General features: G+C 39.7%; 1 protein-coding gene across 8 annotated transcripts in view; it reads left to right on the forward strand.

Moving 5' to 3' along the window:
• ADAM11 (ADAM metallopeptidase domain 11) overlaps positions 1–5,000 on the forward strand; it is a 266,893-nt gene that overhangs the window by 193,510 nt on the left and 68,383 nt on the right. The window lies entirely within an intron of this gene.

The raw sequence follows: 5,000 nt of genomic DNA on the forward strand, positions 1-5,000 counted from the left end.
ATATTATTAAGACTTTAAACGTGTGTCTCAGGTAGTTTTACATTAAAGTCACACTGCAGTTGGGAGATGAAACTCCGCATGTTTTCAGACAAAAGTTCAAGTTGGCCAACTCTCGAATTTTTTTTTCCTCTTCTTCACATTCATTCAACTCGTACAAATCCTTTGATAAGCCTCATGGATCATCGAGTAATGTCACAGGATTAAATATCAAAGAAAAAAAACGACCTCCTGTTCATCATGTGGAAGGTTTGTGAATTCTATTTTACTTTGGAGTGGGGTGGGTCAGACGAGGTACTGTTTCTTCTTATGTTAATGATTTGCAATAATGAAGCAGTTGCTGAAAAAAAAAATGTGTGCAACACCTATACGAATCTCATGTTTATATTCGGATAGGTATCACAGCTACGTCAACGTTACACTGACATGCATCTGAACATACGAGGGTGGTTTAAAGTTGACTAGACTTTTTATTGTCTAAAGTAAAATGAATTTTTTTAATACCAAAACATTTGTTTACCCAAAGCAAGTTGTACAGAAAGCAACATCAATGCTTGCCAAACCATTGCGAGTAAAACCAAGATGGAGACGAGCACAGTCACATGCGCTACGGAACAGAAGTGTCTCATTATGTTCCATGTGAAGGAGTTCAAAAATGGCTATGAATTGGTGAGTGATCTTAAACATTCTTACATGCAATCAACTGCTGTCGCTCAAGTGAAAATTTAATGTGCCGAACAGATAATTTTGGAGAATTGCTATTAGATTATTACCGCTGCCACTGAAGCGTGGAGGTTATGTTTTCATCCCTCTCTGTTTATTCGTCTGTGTTTGTTTGTGTGCAGGTTATCTCAAAAAGTTGCAGACAGATTCAGATGAAATTTGGTGGGCAGGTTGGGTGTGTGACAAGGAAAAATTGATTCAATTTTGGTGAAGATCCGAATCCGGATCCGATCATTTTTTAAGTGATTCTTCACCAATAAAAGAAAGGGATAAACTAATATAAAGCACAATATCTCAAAAAGTTCTGTACTGATTCGGATGAAACGTGGTGGACACATTGGGTGTGCGAAAAGGTATAATTTATTCAATTTTGGCAAAGATCTGGATCTGGATATGAGAATTATTTAATTTTTAAAGTGATTCTTCACCATTGAGAGATAGGGCCAAAAACAATATTTAGCATGATATTTCAAAAATGTATTGGGCCCGATATGTTCTTGTGTATCAGGCATTACGTGGGGGAGGTATGCGCACTCCCGAGTGCTCTTCTAGTTAAATATGGAATTGTGGAATCATTCATTGGATCTCAGTTTTGGAAGTATGAAAATAATAATTCATTCTCATTTGGTGTATTGTTTCGCCTGTTTGCATTCCTATCTGAATAGATAGCTCATGCAGCTCAGAACCCATATTGAAACCACCTATCATATAAATATTAATCCATTTTAATTATCTACTCAGGCCCTTGTAATTTACTAGACTCGGTGACGTCATGGTTTGAGCACTCTGAGTCTGTGAGGTCGGCAGTTCAAACTCTGGTGGAGTTACACAAAAGGCCTTAAAAGCACGATGTGCTACTTCCTAGCTTTACACATTTAATACCACTCGCAGAGTACCCACCCCACGGGCGATCTTGTTCCAAGCATGTGACACGTTCTCCTGACACATACCTTTATTTGGACGGTGTATAGGCAACTGACAGCTCTGTGTAGGCAAAAAACAACAACTGGATAACATGAATGAATCAAAAACATACCTACTGGGTATAATTGAAAACACCTCACTACACAGGAGAGCATGGGGACAGGAATACTGTACTGTAAATGGTGGAGGCTTGTGATACCCTCCCCCACCTGGAGGTGGCACTACACAATACAAATTAAAATAGAGAATTTGTTCCCCCCCCCCCCCTCCAACACCACCAGCAATGATAGAAACACCCCGATACATCAATTGGAGTCATGCTGATCCTATGTAGCAAATCTGGATGGAATCAGCCCAGAACTGTAGGAGTAGCGCGACAAAAAAACACCGATACGTGAATTATAGTAAGGATGGACAAACAACCACAGGTTGGCATCCATGGGAAGGAAGAAATTCCTCCTCGATTGCCCCACTGACTCCGGGGAGAAAAGTGATGTCTTTTAAAAAAAAAGGCATCACTGGCACCCAAAATGCTCTAAGAAATTATGTCACTTCCCCCAAGTTCAATAACTTTTGTTCGTCTGGAGTTATCCTTTGCATTTGTCTGCATGTGTGTGTGTCCATGTTTTGTGTTCTAACTCCTTGAGCATTAGAACCTTTCAAAAAAATATTCACATGAAAGTACATACACCGATGTTGACACACCAATTCCTTTGTCCTGCATGTGATTTATGACTAAGTTCCACGATGAGCCTTAGATCAATGTAAAATAAAAATTCAAAAAGGTCAGGGCTAAACCCTGACCTAAAAAAAACCTCAAGTTTGATCAAGGGGCAACTCATGTGGTTGGTTTGTGTATCTCCACCAGATTGAGGGAGATTATTATTTTATTTTTTTTGGAAGGAGGTTGTGACATGTGATGAAACTGAGTTTCATCATCTCATGCCAGAGTCAATACAAGCGTCATGAACCAGAAACATTCTTCATCCTCACCACCAAAACAATATTCATTCAGGGCTCAGCTATCAATGACAGATGCTGATGGCAGTCGTGTTTTGGGACATTAGCAGTTGAATTAATGTGGAATTTATTGAGTGTGTGAAAGCTACAGCACAGTACCACAATAAGTTATTAACGCCATGAAGTGAGAAAAGCATTCACATAATGGACTGCCTGGAAAGCTGTCTCGGGGCTTGACTTTACTGAGCTGGGAACAGCTCGGCCTTGCATGCCAGATGTGACCACGATTGGAGAGGAGATCAGTTGGAAATTTCTAAATCATCCCCCCATACTGTCCAAATTTGTCACCTCGAGATTTTCATCTCCTTGGACCACCCAAGAACTACTACGTGACATTAAGTTTATGAATGACGAAGACGGCAAAGCACGTGTCCTCAAACGGTGGTGTTCCTGTCCCAAACATTTCCACATGATTATCGATGTGATGGTCAAGGAGCCATCACATCGATGGGACAGGCATGTACTTGTAGTAGGATAATACCTTGAGAGCTGGGTGATGTTTTATCAACCCTCTTAAAGTCCATGTCATCCTTGAACAACCCTCAGAGTTAGCTTGATTTCAAATCATGAATATCAATAATTTTCATGTTCAGATTTTGTTTGCCCTAATTCTACAATTTTTCATGTTGCAAAATTGGTACACAAAGCTCATAGGTTATCGTTTGACGTAATGTAAACATTTAGACTCAGGACTGAAATTGTAATTGTGATTTTTAATTTTTTTATTTGCTTTCTAGCAAGTTCCCTAGCAAGTTCCTAAATGGTATTCTGTGTGGTATTCTAAATGGTGTTGGGATGGAGGCTCCTATTGTGTTCTATGGTTTATAAAATAGTACTCTCGTTTCAAATATCACAGTCACAGGCATGTTAAGGCAATCCATGCCTTTTAATATTTTCAAATAAATATTTCATGCACTGGTCAGGAACAGACACATTTTTAACGGACATATTTTATATTTATATCAACATTTTCTATTCATATGTTGTGTCATTTCAAGTCACTGACACATTTTCTATTCATTACTTAGTGTTCTTATGATAGAATTCATGAAGTACTACATTGTCAGTGAAAACCCTTTTTTTCCCCAAAAATGCAAATGGTGTCTTCTGCCATTGAGCTGGCAAGCTGGGAGCAACAATTCACATTTATTGCCATATGTGATGCAATTTCAATGCTCTCATGGCAGCAAGGTGCTCCATTTGAAACTGTGACCAATTGCAAATTAATAGTAGAATTTGGGAAAAAAAATTGTCATGTTATTGGTCTTGATTTAGTCTGTTTGATTGAATAACCCATTGCTTATATGATGTGTACATTACTCCCTGTTGTAAAGTTTTTGTACTGGTGTGTTTATTGAAATCCATCTTTTAAAAAAAAAAAAAAATTCCATTTTTAATGCTCCTTTTCTACATTGTTCTTCCTTCCGACTTTTATTTTTATTGCGAGTTTCTCTCATTACTGCTTTATCTGATGATTCCGTTTTTCTTTTTTTTTTTTTAGTTGAGGCTCATTGAAGAGCTAGTATACTGAATGGGTCAGGACAGAACAGACAAAAACAGGATGCAAAACATGCATGCACTGAGAACAAAACTCCAAGAAGGAAAAACTGGAAAAATGGGAGGGATTTGGGTTTGCTTAACGAAGTTAAAAATATATATAATGGTTTTAGATTGTGGATGATCTGAAATGGTGAACAGCTGTCTTGAAGACCTCGAGGGAAGAATGAGATTGAAGAGAATGTGGAAGTTGGTTCCACAGGTGGGGGGAAAAAGAGCAACAAATAAGTGGAGGTGAGCAGTGATCCGGATTTAGATGGTTTTACCGGAAGAGAGTTGATGGTGGACCGTGTGAGCCCTGCAGAAACCTGGGGGTAATAAAAGCATGGAAAAAGCAGAGGGTGCAAGGCCAGAAAGGGAGCGATTAAAAGACAGAGAGACCACCGACCTGTTTGCGGCGGCGAAGTGATAAGCCCATAGACTCAACTTCAGTGCGGGAGATTCCATTGATCTTGAAGGCCTTGGTTTCCACAGTGTCAAGAAGAGCAAGATGTGAGGCAGGGGAGCCAGCCCAGAGGGGAGAGTGGTACTCCATCAAGCTGTGGATGAAGGCCTTGTAGGTCAATAGGTGTTCATGAGTGCCAAGGAAGGACTTTGTATGATGGAGGATGCCCAGTAGTTTACCCAAGAAAGATCATGGCTGACTGAGACCCAGGAGTTTGATTGACTGAACCTCCTCAAGAGGATTGTTAAGAAAGTAGATGGGGGTGAGGTGGGGGGGGGGTGCCAGATGGTCCTTTCAGAGAGAGGTAGTGAGCGTGTGAGATTTGTCAGGATTG

The sequence above is a fragment of the Eptatretus burgeri genome, chromosome 4 (assembly GCF_056783735.1).
Source record: "Eptatretus burgeri isolate ZD-2024b chromosome 4, Ebu_testis_v1, whole genome shotgun sequence".
Classification (NCBI taxonomy): domain Eukaryota; kingdom Metazoa; phylum Chordata; class Myxini; order Myxiniformes; family Myxinidae; genus Eptatretus; species Eptatretus burgeri.